Genomic DNA, 15901 nt, shown 5'->3' on the forward strand with positions numbered 1-15901 from the left:
AGGTCCATTAGAGTGATGGTTACAATAAGGGCTATCCTTCCTTCTCTTACAGTAGAAAAAAGAAGCGTACACGACAAATGCAAGGGAGAGTATGGTTAAAAGTCCCAACGATGACAAGCTTATTAGAGGAAAAATGGGTCAGAAAATCAGTCGTGTCCTGCCGAAACAAACCATCTTAGCATATGGCTGCCCGAACGAGGATTTAAACTCTGCTCCTCTTAACAGGGAATCCATTCTGATAACCACTGCGACACCTTGAATGGCGAATTACATGGATTTACACGATTGTTTAAGTGATATAAGTCTTACGATATTATTATACAAGATATATTCGACATTATAGTTTATTTGAGGCAGTAACTAGCGCGCACAATGAGAACCCAGTAACAAGTAGTTGCAGAGAGGTGTATGTAGTGGTAATTTAAGTCTTCACATTTAGTTATCCGCTTTAATACGTACAAGCTGCTGGCGAACCAGCAAAAGTTTAACCGTATCTTTAAGCTACATCTTTATATTAATCTGACGACATTTAAGAGGAACAGAAGAGAAACTGCCGAATTTTTGTCATTATTATTCTGACTGGTTCGATGTAGCCAGTCACGAATCCGTCTCCTGTTGCAACCTCTTCATCTCAGAATCGCACTTGTATCCTATTTCCTGAATTATTTCTTGGATGTATTCCATTACCTGTCTTCCAACACAGATTTTACCCTCTATAGCTTCCTCTACTACCATGAAAGATTGTCCCTAGTTTCTTAACAGATGTCATTCTACCATTCTGTCCCATCTTCTTGTCAAAGTTTCGTACATCCTTCTCTCCTCGTCGACTCCCGTAGAAAACTTCATTTCTTATCATATCAGTCCACTTAAATACGCTGAAGCAGTAAGTCCGAAACGCTTCGATTCTCTTATCCTCCAGTTGTCCCACAGCCCATAATTCACTTCCACATACTCTCTGCTCCAAACTAGTCAGAAATTTCATCAAATTAAGGCATATATTTGATAGTAGTAGGCCTGTTTTTTTTTGGCAGGAATGCTCTCTTTGTCTGTACTCTGTGTTTTTTGTGTCCTCCTTACTTTATCCATACTACATTTCGCTTCCAAGGCAGCAGAATTCCTTCAATGTTTCTACTTCGTGATCCCCAATGAAAGCCTGTGCCGCTTTTATGCCAGCACAATCGACTGCTAAGCGGCAGGACTGGTCCCCAAGGTGTAAAGAGAAATTGTCTCAAATTTCGTTCGTGTTACTTTATTATAACACCAGTAAAAGATAAATAAGGAATAATTACATGCAACAATTACGTAAGCCGGTCGTGGCACCCATTGAAGGCATTCTTCAACCTACAATGAGTGAATTTTTTTAGAAGTCAGTTTAAAAATATACCAAGGCACGGAAAATTTAAAATCAACGTATTACTCAGAGCGAGCACTATTAAGACAAAGGAAAACTGGCAGTATGGGCAGCTACACAAAGTTCTTTGATTCCGAAATAAATCTAGCAAGGCAGTGTCAGGACCGATCATAGAAAAATTTGAAATTACTGAACCACGTAGGCAAACACATCCGATGTAATGTCTAAGACAGCTATACAAGTTGTCATTTAATAAACTGAAGCGTTCAGGCCCGCCTTGTAGCTGTATATTAACAGATTCAATATGTAATCCATAAAAAAACAATTAATTAGAAAGCAAATGCAGGATAAAAAGAACTCAGGTGAACTGAACGGCTCCGATCAATCAGGTAAACCAGTGATGATAATCGAAAGGAGAGACTATAGAGATGATACACTCTCAGACAATTAATTAACCGATTAAACCTTCCCTCAAAAATTTAGTTAATACAACTGTTACGCAATTCTGGCATAGCAAGATACGGACTAAAAATCCATTACTGAATAAATATCCACTTAGAATGACACCACAATTACTGGTAGTTTCAATGGATTAGATATAGCAGTTTTATTACTTCTCGGCTTACAGCTTATTCCATTTGGGCTCAGACTTCTCACAGGCATCGTTCCAACAAGCGGAACATACAGGATACTCGAATGTCCGTTCGAACGAACTTGATCAAAGCTTCCCTTTTTCTCCATATAGCAATTGAGACCAGCCAAGGCACCCTTAATTCCCTAAATCGTTCCGCCCGGCAGCAGTAGTAATTGCACAATCAGCCTCCGGCCCCGTGCAAGACATATCGACGCCCCATTTCCGTCCTCTTGCTGGTAGCTCTCTTACGTCGAGCAAATTCCACTTCCGGGAACCACTGCTCCAAAATTGCCCCACTGTCCAGTTGCCTATCACGCTTTCACGTCCGCTATTTTAAACCCAAAATAGTTGGCCCAACTCGTCATCAAAGATACACGCGGCGGGCTCCGATAATCGATAGCGGCCGGATATGGGTGGGCCGCGGCCCCACCGTGACCCCGCCGACTCATGGGAAGCGGCACAGCTCATCCTCTTTTAATGCCAAGTGTTTTAGTAATCTCATTTCTGGTACCCCTCATTAGTTTCGTCTTTCTTCGGTTAGCTCTCACTCCATGCTCCGTGCTGAGTAGACTCTTCATTCTATTCAATATATCCCGAAATTCTTCCTCCCTCTTAAATAGGGCAGTAGTGTCATTAGTTAATTTGATAATTAATAACATTTCACCCCATATTGAAAACCCCATCCTGAATCAGACTTTTATTTTTGTTGTTGTTTCATCGTTGAAGAGATCTAACAGAAGGGAGAAACACTACATTCCTGTCTTACAACCTTTTTAATGGGCGAACTTCATTCTTGGTCTTCTGTTCTCAATGTTTGTTTTTGGATCTTATATATGTTGTGTATTCTCCCTCTTGACCTACGGCTTACACCACATTTTACGAGAACTTCGCCAAATCTTGCACAGTTTTACATTTTCGAATACCTATGAAAGTGGCTTGATTTTTAAATGTCTTGCTTCCATTATCAGACGAACGTCGGAACTCTCTGTCCGGTGCCTTTACTTTTCAGAAAGACAAGCTATCCATCATACAATAGATCCTCAGTTGTGAACAACTGGGATGCGTGAACCGTTAAGCTGACTGTGCAATAGATTTCGTTTTTGCTGTATTCAGTATACGAAATTTCCTGAAAGGTTGATGGTGCGTCACCAGATTCATAACTTCTACTAATCAACTTGGATAGTTGCTTGCTTACCACTTTCCCCAATGAGTTTATAAATTCCGCAGGAATGTTTTCTATGCCGTCCGCCTTTTTTTGAACGAAAGTCTTCCACACATCTGTTCAATTCTTGATTCTAATAAGTGATCCCCTATGTCTTCCATAACGACACCAAGTTTTTCTATCACGTCGCCAGTAGAGATCTTCAAAGTCTCCTGTGCACTTAACAGTGGAATTCCTCTTCCACTCTTGATGTTGATGTTTTTACATTTAATTTCTCTGAAGGTTACTTTGATTTTTTTCATTTGCTGATTGTGTCTCCCCAAGGATCATTTCCTTCTAGATATCTTCACATTTTTCCTGCAGCGATGTAGTTACGGCGTAAAGTCAAGTGCCGTCACGGCATTTGGGAATGACAGAGCAGAGAGGGTTGTGACGTCAGCCAGTTGCACGCTGACCGAGCCCTCTCCAGGACAACAACGCTACAGCAGCGGCCCCTATGTGAAGAAAACATAAGCGGCGCGCCCAAAGAGCAACGTCACGATTAGGCACTTGTGTAGCAGCGACTACTCTATTCACTTCTGTGTGATACAGAGTTGGGACTTGTTATACAGAAGACATCACTTATTTTCCATGTCACCCTTTGCTTGAAACACATATGTATAGCACAAAGTTAAGTATTGTTTTTGTTCATTTTGTGATAAAACTCATTAATATGATTTGTTTGAATGTTTTCTAGTGATCCGAGAAAGCAGGTTTCCTAGGCACCCCATATTTGACAACTTGGAAGGATTTAACACATTTCGCCTAGGTTTACCTGAATGTCCTATGTATTTCATTCATTCATTAGTCAACTGTTTTCTTCTGCTAGCCACAGTTTCTTCGCAGTTAACTTCTTTGTTCCCGCGCCCGGGTTCCCGGGTTCGATTCCCGGCGGGGTCAGGGATTTTCTCTGCCTCGTGATGACTGGGTGTTGTGTGATGTCCTTAGGTTAGTTAGGTTTAAGTAGTTCTAAGTTCTAGGGGACTGATGACCATAGATGTTATGTCCCATAGTGCTCAGAGCCATTTGAACCAGCCAACTTCTTTGTACCTATATTTGTCTATGTAGTTTTTGTGATCGCCCCTTTTGGGAAATGTTTCCCTCGTCCGCTGAGGTACCTACTGTGGTATTCATTATAGCAATATCTTAAGCTTTAGATTACTTCGAACACAAGTCATCATTCTTCCCACTTCCATCCACATTGACTCTTCTGGGCTGTTCTCTTAATATTCTGTCTATTGTTCATAATTATTATCTGAATGTGCATCTGCTCTTGGGTATGCCCAATCCAGTTCATAATTTCGGAATACTTATATCACCGTGATGTAATCCAGCTGGAATTTTTCCGTGCCTCCTGGCCATTTCCAAACATACCTCCTCCTCTTTTGATATCTGAATAGTTTATTCACTATTACCAGCTGAAATTTATTTCATAACTCAATTAGTCTCTCTCCTCCCTCATTATTATTAATGAGCCCATATTCTCTCATAACTCTTTCTTCTGTTCCTCCTCCAACTACATCCGAGATTATCAGAACTGCATGTTCAATATCCTCACAATGTATCTCTAGTTCTCATCTTTTGGTTGTAATATCAACATGTTGTTGTTGTTGTGGTCTTCAGTCCTGAGACTGGTTTGATGCAGCTCTCCATGCTACTCTATCCTGTGCAAGCTTCTTCATCTCCCAGTATCTACTGCAACCTACATCCTCCTGAATCTGCTTAGTGTATTCATCTCTTGGTCTCCCTCTTCGATTTTTACCCTCCACACTGCCCTCCAATGCTAAATTTGTGATCCCTTGATGCCTCAAAACATGTCCTACCAACCGATCCCTTCTTCTAGTCAAGTTGAGCCACAAACTTCTCTTCTCCCCAATCCTATTCAATACCTCCTCATTAGTTACATGATCTACCCATCTTATCTTCAGCATTCTTCTGTAGCACCACATTTCGAAAGCTTCTATTCTCTTCTTGTCCAAACTAGTTATCGTCCATGTTTCACTTCCATACATGGCTACACTCCATACAAATACTTTCAGAAACGACTTCCTGGCACTTAAATCTATACTCGATGTTAACAAATTCCTCTTCTTGAGAAACGTTTTCCTTGCCATTGCCAGTCTACATTTTATATCCTCTCTACTTCGACCATCATCGGTTATTTTACTCTCTAAATAGCAAAACTCCTTTACTACTTTAAGTTTCTCATTTCCTAATCTAATTCCCTCAGCATCACCCGACTTAATTTGACTACATTCCATTATCCTCGTTTTACTTTTGTTGATGTTCATCTTATATCCTCCTTTCAAGACACTGTCCATTCCGTTCAACTGCTCTTCCAAGTCCTTTGCTGTCTCTGACAGAATTACAATGTCATCGGCGAACCTCAAAGTTTTTACTTCTTCTCCATGAATTTTAATACCTACACCGAATTTTTCTTTTGTTTCCTTTACTGCTTGCTCAATATACAGATTGAATAACATCGGGGAGAGGCTACAACCCTGTCTCACTCCTTTCCCAACCACTGCTTCCCTTTCATGCCCCTCGACTCTTATAACTGCCATCTGGTTTCTGTACAAACTGTAAATAGCCTTTCGCTCCCTGTATTTTACCCCTGCCACCTTTAGAATTTGAAAGAGAGTATTCCAGTTAACATTGTCAAAAGCTTTCTCTAAGTCTACAAATGCTAGAAACGTAGGTTTGCCTTTTCTTAATCTTCCTTCTAAGATAAGTCGTAAGGTCAGTATTGCCTCACGTGTTCCAACATTTCTACGGAATCCAAACTGATCTTCCCCGAGGTCGGCTTCTACCAGTTTTTCCACTCGTCTGTAAAGAATTCGCGTTAGTATTTTGCAGCTGTGACTTATTAAACTGATAGTTCGGTAATTTTCACATCTGTCAACACCTGCTTTCTTTGGGATTGGAATTATTATATTCTTCTTGAAGTCTGAGGGTATTTCGCCTGTCTCATACATCGTGCTCACCAGATGGTAGAGTTTTGTCATGACTGGCTCTCCCGAGGCCATCAGTAGTTCAAATGGAATGTTGTCTACTCCCGGGGCCTTGTTTCGACTCAGGGCTTTCAGTGCTCTGTCAAACTCTTCACGCAATATCTTATCTCCCATTTCATCTTCATCTACATCCTCTTCCATTTCCATAATATTGTCCTCAAGTACATCGCCCTTGTATAGACCCTCTATATACTCCTTCCACCTTTCTGCTTTCCCTTCTTTGCTTAGAACTGGGTTTCCATCTGAGCTCTTGATGTTCATACAAGTGGTTCTCTTATCTCCAAAGGTCTCTTTAATTTTCCTGTAGGCAGTATCTATCTTACCTCTAGTGAGATAAGCCTCTACATCCTTACATTTGTCCTCTAGCCATCCCTGCTTAGCCATTTTGCACTTCCTGTCGATCTCATTTTTGAGACGTTTGTATTCCTTTTTTCCTGCTTCATTTACTGCATTTTTATATTTTCTCCTTTCATCAATTAAATTCAATATTTCTTCTGTTACCCAAGGATTTCTATTAGCCCTCGTCTTTTTACCTATTTGATCCTCTGCTGCCTTCACTACTTCATCCCTCAGAGCTACCCATTCTTCTTCTACTGTATTTCTTTCCCCCATTCCTGTCAATTGTTTCCTTATGCTCTCCCTGAAACTCTCTACAACCTCTGGTTCTTTCAGTTTATCCAGGTCCCATCTCCTTAAATTCCCACCTTTTTGCAGTTTCTTCAGTTTCAATCTGCAGTTCATAACCAATAGATTGTGGTCAGAATCCACATCTGCCCCAGGAAATGTCTTACAATTTAAAACCTGGTTCCTAAATCTCTGTCTTACCATTATATAATCTATCTGATACCTTTTAGTATCTCCAGGATTCTTCCAGGTATACAACCTTCTTTTATGATTCTTGAACCAAGTGTTGGCTATGATTAAGTTATGCTCTGTGCAAAATTCTACAAGGCGGCTTCCTCTTTCATTCCTTCCCCCCAATCCATATTCACCTACTATGTTTCCTTCTCTCCCTTTTCCTACTGACGAATTCCAGTCACCCATAACTATTAAATTTTCGTCTCCCTTCACTACCTGAATAATTTCTTTTATCTCGTCATACATTTTATCTATTTCTTCATCATCTGCAGAGGTAGTTGGCATATAAACTTGTACCACTGTAGTAGGCATGGGCTTTGTGTCTATCTTGGCCACAATAATGCGTTCACTATGCTGTTTGTAGTAGCTAACCCGCACTCCTATTTTTTTATTCATTATTAAACCTACTCCTGCATTACCCCTATTTGATTTTGTATTTATAACCCTGTAATCACCTGACCAAAAGTCTTGTTCCTCCTGCCACCGAACTTCACTAATTCCCACTATATCTAACTTTAACCTATCCATTTCCCTTTTTAAATTTTCTAACCTACCTGCCCGATTAAGGGATCTGACATTCCACGCTCCGATCCGTAGAACGCCAGTTTTCTTTCTCCTGATAACGACGTCCTCCTGAGTAGTCCCCGCCCGGAGATCCGAATGGGGGACTATTTTACCTCCGGAATATTTTACCCAAGAGGACGCCATCATCATTTAATCATACAGCAGAGCTGCATGTCCTCGGGAAAAATTACGGCTGTAGTTTCCCCTTGCTTTCAGCCGTTCGCAGCACCAGCACAGCAAGGCCGTTTTGGTTAATGTTACAAAGGCAGATCAGTCAATCATCCAGACTGTTGCCCCTGCAACTACTGAAAAGGCTGCTGCCCCTCTTCAGGAACCACATGTTTGTCTGGCCTCTCAACAGATACCCCTCCGTTGTGGTTGCACCTACGGTACGGCCATCTGTATCGCTGAGGCACGCAAGCCTCCCCACCAACGGCAAGGTCCATGGTTCATGGGGAGGAATATCAACATATACTGAATTAATGACATTGGCGTTGGTTTGCTGTCGATGAAACCGATGAGAACAATGCTGTCGCTGAAGTCTTCATAGTAAGTCACTTTCTGTCCTAGCTTCCTATTCCTAACGAATGCTATCCCCGCTGTACAACATTTTTCTGCAGTTGAAATTACTCCATATTGGTCTCACCAAAAGTCTTTGTCTTCTATCCATTTCATTCCTGTAATACTCTCTAAATCTGGAGTGAGACCTCGCACGATATTCGAACTTCTGACACTTAACCCTTTTGGTGGTTATTCATTTCCTCATGACCACCATCTCTTTGGGAGTCCTGTCCCGGAGATTCAAAGGGGGTATTAATCCGGAATCTTTTGCCAACAGAGAGATCACCTTGACAGTTTTCCAGCCACAAGCCACATTTCCTGTGGATACAGATTGTTTGTTTTTAATGAAATCGTTTCAGTTTCAATGACATTGATAACTGCTGCTTCTTCTATCTTTCTGGGGCAATTTCCCGTCCCAGGGGTGCACAAAAACTCTGTCCTCTGCTCCGTTCTCTTTGATAAAATCGTTGTGAATATGAGGGTGACTACTTATACCGGGAGGCTTCTGTGGCCATTTCTGAAAATTTTTGTTCAAAATTTAAGCAGGTGTGGAGTCTGCACCCAGGACTCAGGGTTATATTTATATAGATAAAGAAGATACCCCTAGACAACTGTGATACTCAAGTCAGCAACAACCGCATTACAAATACGCTACCTAAATTTTTATTTGGCAAGTGAGAAGGTAATAGATGATGTTTAAGTGATTGTGCGTACTGGAAATGTGCTGTAGATGAAAACTATGGTTCCGAATATGGCCAAAGACCAAGGAATTAACGCTGGTAAGTGAAAAATAAGGTTCATAACAGGACATCAAAGACCCCTCTCTTTACGTGAGCTCTCTGGGAACGAATCATGGACAAAACTGTAGAGATAAACACCACTGTTTTTCAAAATTTGTCATATTGTCTCTCTTGGACAAAATCTGAAATCAGTGGTTCTAAAAGAATTTTCTCTATCCGTCTAGACTGCATATATTTTCATGTTATGACTAGTTTCCGTTGTGTGCTGTCCTTAGGTTAGTTAGGTTTAAGTAGTTCTAAGTTCTAGGGGACTTATGACCACAGCAGTTGAGTCCCATAGTGCTCAGAACCATTTGAACCATTTGAACTAGTTTCCGTTCCAGTTAACCATTTTCATTTCTGTAGAGATAGGAAAAACAAAACAGCATACCGTGATCTAAGGTACACAAAATAGTACGTCATTGGTACAGTGGCACCGCGCTGTTAAAGTAAACCTGTAAGACAACTTTTACGCCACCTACTGACATTTGCCTTGTGGACTTTTAACTAACAACGCGAATACTGGCATGTTACTGTATTGTTCTAGATGTAACGTGCATACTGTTTATAGAAACAGACGGGGCAATCTTGTAGCTGACATTTTCACGTTCTAGTACATCTTATTTTTGATTTAATGTAATATTAGTGTTACGCATCGTAGGACATATGATGATTAGTTATAGTATTTTTCTCATCTCTACAGACATGAGTAAGGTTCTATGGAACCGAATCGACCATAACACTAGAAATATATGCAGTCTAGACGGACATTATAATGTAATAATTTCGTGTACATCACCTTTCTCATGCTCCCTCCCTCTCTCTCTCTCTCTCTCTCTCTCTGTCGCTTCATCTCGCTCTCGAAATTATTGGCGGGACACCTACAGCTGTGAGTATTTGACAAATCAGACACTGAAATAATGCAATTGCGACTGGAGAAGGCGATGTACATAATGAAAGGTACCTGAGTTAGAGTATGGCCCAAACACACATGTTCAGTGTCTTACAAACCTCCAGTCGAGCAAACATTCTGCAAGAAAATATGAAACTTTTTGGCGTGCCTGGGCAATATCCATGAGCGTGACGTTTGCCTTATATCCGGATGACGTACCACGTATAGGAGGACACAAATATTCGCTCTCGCTCTGTTTCCCGACTATAAACAAGATCGTGTGCGCTGGAGGGTTACGCTATTAATGTTGTGTGTTGGGGAGAACTTGTATTCTGTAGTGTGTTGGCTCGTTTGCAGGTCCTTCCAAGTAGAGTTCGCTGCGATGCACAGTATACCTCGGTGGGGTCGCGCTGCTGAAAGTGGCAAAAAGGCTTGCGAGTCGCTGCCTTTCCCTGGAATAAGCCTGCCTCAGGGAATTTCTCTCCCTACATCTCTGACGCACCTGTTTCGACAGCTGACCACAGCGGATTATGTTAGCGTTGCCCATTTCTGGAAGAAGCGGATATCCAGTCATAAGTCAGACTCGAAGTTTCGAGTGCAAGAAGCTTTGATACACGGACTGTGTTGAGTGCGTGAATCTACAGACTGTACCATGAAGTTTACCTGTAATTAACGTAGTTTCTAATGTGTGTGCTGTGTATGTGATATTGAATAAAAAAAAATGGTTCAAATGGCTCTGAGAACTATGGGACTTAACATCTGTGGTCATCAGTCCCCTAGAGCTTAGAATTACTTAAACCTAACTAACCTAAGGATATCACACACATCCATGCCCGAGGCAGGATTCGAACCTGCGACCGTAGCGGTCACGCGGTTCCAGACTGAAGCGCCTAGAACCGCACGGCCACACCGGCCGGCATATTGAACACCAAATTCGTAGCTACTCACTTCGCTAGCTAAATGGTTAAAGCCAAAGACCAACAAATTATGTTGAGAAAAAAGCTGTTTCAGTGGTATCATGAAGAAAAAATACAAGGTAGATAGTTCTTTGGGGATCGCTACTGATTTTGTCTGATGTACAGCCTGTATCTGCAGGACAATTGACGAGTGGCACCATTAAAGCTACGGCGTTGAGGTTATCTACACGTAGTACCTAAGATGATTCCATGGTTAATAAACGAAATTGTTTGTTGTTATTGAATTTCAATTTTCGCGTTATTTGTGTCAGAACAGTCATGAAATATCCTTTTAAATAAAACAGAAAATTAATCAGTGAAGAAAATAATGTCCTTCGTAGCTATATTCAGTAAATGAAACGCGCTCCGCTACAAGGTAGAGATTACCTACAGAAGTCACAATCGGGTGTAGGGCAAATATTAAAACAAGGATAAAAGGCAATATGTTCACTAATCCGGAGAACAGACCAAACCTAGAACATTCAACTCAAGGGGTGAAGACAGGAATAATTGGTAAAAAATGTAGCATGGTGAATGCTTAAAAAGAGCGGGGATTCTTCTTTGTGTACATATAATGTCGGAAAGCTTCATAATAAACAACCTCTGCTGCTCGTATACAAAAGAAAACATAAGCCACAGATAATCAAATGTTAATTATAACAACTAAGCTACCAGAAGAAAATATGCGAAGCCTCTAATAACTATCTCATTTTTAAGCATGGCTTGTGTTACAAAAATGAGTTACAAAAATGAGCGTCCACACATTTGTTGTTGTCATAGGAACTGAAGCAGACAAAGGCAAGGCAAAAATCTAAACGCTGAATCATGATTATAACCGTTCATCCGCAAAGAAAGATGGAATTGCAATGCATTCTGTGAGCAGAATGAAGGATAGTATATTTGCTTGTTACATCTGATGGTATGCAGAACAAAACAATTTAACTCTGTTGCAAGCAAAAACTTGCAGGTTAGAGTTCGCACCCTAAGATAAGTGGGCGTATATCGTCTCATTTGCCTACCTTCCACATGGAAACTTAAATGCGTCACTCACTATAATAAACTTCCTGGCAGACTAAAACTGTGAGGACGGGGCGTGAGCCGTGCTTGGGTAGCTCAGATGGTAGAATACTTGCCCGCGAAAGGCAAACGTCCCGAGTTCGAGTCTCGGTCCGCACAGTTTTAATCTGCGAGGAAGTTTCATATCAGCGCACACTCCGCTGCAGAGTGAAAATATCATTATACTATAATAAAGTATTCTATTCTTTATGACATCTCTTTCTGAATAGTGAAAATTGCAGACGAATAAAACAAGCTTGATATATAGTTGCTTTAAACTTTTCGCCCTTCTCAAATGATTTGTATTTACGCAAATTTTTTCCAGACAAGTTTATAAGTTTCACAGAATGGATTTCTTTTCAGGATACCATTGCTGTAATTGCTGTAAAAGGCGATCACTGTTTACAAATAAGGAATTTCACAACAACTGCAGTGAAGTGTTCTTGGGAGACTTATGTCAAAAACAATCTTACGTAGGTACATTCCTTAGCGGAATAAAAGTGTAGGGTCAACAGAAACTTTATTTCACGAGAATATTACATTACTTTACCACTAGCTGTAAGTTCAGAAGCTGCTTCAACAGATCCGCTACATTTTCACTACTTAACACATAACAAACAATTTTACATACTCTTACTTCAAAATAGTAACTGAAGTTCCTAACTCCACTATTCTTCTTTTGTGTCATACACTAAATTGTTTCATATATTTCTTCAGTAGCACATTCTTTGCTGGTACGTTGTGCTTTCATCTGTTTTGGACTTGGAAGAAGATAATTGTGGTCATCACAAACAGATGTACTAGGCACTGAAAGAATGAAATTCCACCATAAGATTACGCTCAGGAGACAAGATTTATGGAACAGCGATATGCACATAAAACAGATGGCGGTAGTATCACGTACACAGGGTATAAAACGGCAGCAGTGCATTGGCAGAGCTGTCATTTGTACTCAGACGTTTCATGTGAAAATGTTTTCGACGTGATGATGGCCGCACGACGGGGATTAACAGACTTTGAACGCCGAATGGTAGTTGGATCTAGACGCATGGGACATTCCATTTCGGAAATGGTTAGGGAATTCAGTATTCCGGGACCCTCAACGTCAAGAATATGACGAGAATACCAAATATCAGGCATTACCTCCCACCACGGACAATGCAGTGGTCGACGGTCTTCATTTAACGAGCGAGAGCAGCGGCGTTTGCGTAAAGTTGTCAGTGCCAACAGACGTGAAGCATGAAATAATGGAAGAAATCAATGTGGGACGTACGACGTACATATCCGTCATGACAGTGCGGCGAAATCTGAGGTTAATGGCTATGGCAGCAGACGAATGACACGAGTGCCTATGCTAACGTCACGACACCTGGACTCGTGACCGTATCGGTTGGACCCTAGTCGACTGGAAAACCGTCGCCTGGTCAGATGAGTCCCCATTTCAGTTGTTAAAAGCTGATGGTAGGGTTTTAGTGTGGCACAGCTCCCACAAATTCATGGGCCCAAGTTGTCAACAAGGCACTGTGCAAGCTGGTGGTTGCTCCATAATGGTGTGGACTGTATTAACATGGTATGGGCTGGGTAATCTTGTGCAACTGAACTGATCATTGACTGGTCTGGAATCATTACGTTCTGCTACTTGGAGACAATTTACAACCATTCATGGGTTTCATGTTCCCAAACGACGATGGAATTTTTATGGATGACAATATTCCTTGTCACCGGGACACAATTCTTCACGGTTGGTTGGAAAAAACGTTCTGGACAATTCGAGCGAAAGTTTTGGCAACCCAGATCGCCCGACATGAACCCCATCGAACGTTTATGGGACATAATCAAGAGGTTGGTTGATATGGGGGAGAGGACCTAACAGCGAGGTCATCGGACCCACCAGATTAGGGAAGGATAGGGAAGGAAATTGGCCGTGCCCATTCAAAGGAACCATTCCGGCATTTCCCTGAAGCGATTTAGGGAAATCACGGAAAACCTAAATCAGGATGGCCGGACGCTGGTTTGAACAGTCGTCCTCCCGAATGCGAGTCCAGTATATTAACCACTGTGCCACTTCGCTCGGTAATTGAGAGGTCTGTTGGCGCAGAAAATACTGCACCGACAACACTTTCGCAATTATGCACGGCTATAGAGGCAGGATGGCTCTGTATTTTTGACTTACTGAATCCACGCCACGTCGAATTGCTGCACTATTCAGGGCAAAAGGAGGGCCGACACGATATTAGGAGGCATTCCATGACTTTTGTCTCTTCAGTACATATTAATAATTTCACTGCATGGAAACAGAAACCATATATTGTGGCATGATAAGAACACGGAGTAAAATTAAATTATAGACTTACCATGCCTGATTAATAGTATTGCCTTGCAAAATGTCGAAATCTCGCTTTCTCAATAGTACTCCTGAGATTTGTAAATATATTAGTAAAGTAAACATAGATGGTATTTCCTTGGAAAAAAGGCTTCTCTGCTCATTTGTTTGACACACACACACACACACACACACACACACACACACACACACACACACATATATATATATATATATATATATATATATATATATATATATATATATATAGTGGTCAGAAAATGTGTGAAATACTTGTAGGGATGTTACAGGGCAGGTTGTACTGAGACATAAATGTTAAGAAAGAAATTCGATACGTTGCTCCGTTTCCGAGTTGTTTAGCATCGAATTTAGCCACCCGGGGCGTCGCGCGCTCGCATTCAAGCGGCCTGCCAGGGTCGGAGTTGGCCAACGAGTGTTTTGTCTCGTTAGCTGAAACTTGAATTTACGCGCGCGACGATCTGATTGGCTAACTTCAATGCTAAATAACTCGGAACGTATCGAATTTTTTTTTGTAACATTGATATCTCAGTACAACCTGCCCTGCAACATCCCTACAAGCGTTTCAGACATTTTCTGGCCACACTGTATATTTTTAAATGAGTTAAGCAGAGGTAACTTACTGTACTCTGAAACCAGTTGTCTCAGTTGACATTTACAACCCATCTTTTTGTTCGTTGCTTCTCCTTTAACGGAAACCTGTAATTACTGAAAACCAAATTATTTTCCTGTATTTATGTAAAGCGTTATTCCATTCCAATACACTGAGTCTTCAGTACACGTTAAAAATGTGTGTCGTATTTTAGTTATACTAAAATATTTACTTGTAATAAGAAATAATTGTTTTCTTGCAGTTTAGATTTGTGCAATTGAACGCCAAAGACACTGCAGACTTCCTTAATTTATGTTTTATTACAAAGATGTTGGAGAAAAATTAAACATTTTACTGATAACAGAACAACTGACAACACGACCACAAGCAGCAGATCGGCTTCTCGTAATGTTTTGCTATGAAGAACGTGGTGTCCAGATTAGCTTTGGTTGCCGCAAGGAGCGCTGTAACTCGTGTCCTAGCCCCTCTATGAAATTTTAACTTGTTGATCGACGCATTTTTTTTTAACACTTTAAGAGATAAAAACATCCCAAAATACCACATGTAAATGTCGTGTATTACAAAAAGTCATTGCAATCTTTCTTCATTTAGTGAAAAAACAAACCTTCTCTGGAAATAGGAACTTTGTGTTATATCGTAAATAACTGCACACGACGACAAGGATTTTTCCTCACTTAAACATTCTGTGAGTGCTGACCAAAAGGTCGATTATACACAGCCTTCTCATGTAAAATGATGATCAGTAAATAATATGTTTTTCATAGACACAATTTCTTCTCGAGTCTTCAAGGTGCCTTAACGATGCGAAGGACTTTAAAACACTTAAATTTCGCTTGCAGTTCCTCTTTTTATTAGTTCTTAACGATAGAAACGATATAATTTCGCTTGTTGCTAGAACGTTTTATTAAGTACTATAACATAGACATTACGCAAAGCTCATTGTATCCATAATCATTTGGGAAAGGCAAATTTTAAGGATAATTTATATTGTATACATAATATCATACTGAATACGTGTATTTGGACATGTATTTTGAGATAGGGTTATTGCAGACGAAGATGC

The sequence above is a fragment of the Schistocerca cancellata genome, chromosome 2 (assembly GCF_023864275.1).
Source record: "Schistocerca cancellata isolate TAMUIC-IGC-003103 chromosome 2, iqSchCanc2.1, whole genome shotgun sequence".
In the NCBI taxonomy this organism is placed as follows: Eukaryota; Metazoa; Arthropoda; class Insecta; order Orthoptera; family Acrididae; genus Schistocerca; species Schistocerca cancellata.